The sequence below is a fragment of the Berghia stephanieae genome, chromosome 7 (assembly GCF_034508935.2).
Source record: "Berghia stephanieae isolate SIO BIC M18660-M18661 chromosome 7, UCSD_Bste_1.3, whole genome shotgun sequence".
In the NCBI taxonomy this organism is placed as follows: Eukaryota; Metazoa; Mollusca; class Gastropoda; order Nudibranchia; family Aeolidiidae; genus Berghia; species Berghia stephanieae.
In genome coordinates, this window is record NC_088366.1 from 14745004 (window position 1) to 14745262 (window position 259).

Sequence of the window (259 nt, forward strand, 5' to 3'; positions counted from 1 at the left end):
CTAGACCACATAGCCGCATCATTACCACTACTACTACAAACACCACCACCACATCATCATCACGACCACTACTACTACAACCACCACCACATCATCATCACTACCACTACTACTACAACTACAATCATCACCACCACCACATCATCATCACTATTACTACTACAACTACAACCACCACCAACACCACATCACCTCACTAACACTCAGTACTACAATCACTACCATTAGGTTTTGGAGCTTTACTTCATTTGAAATAAGG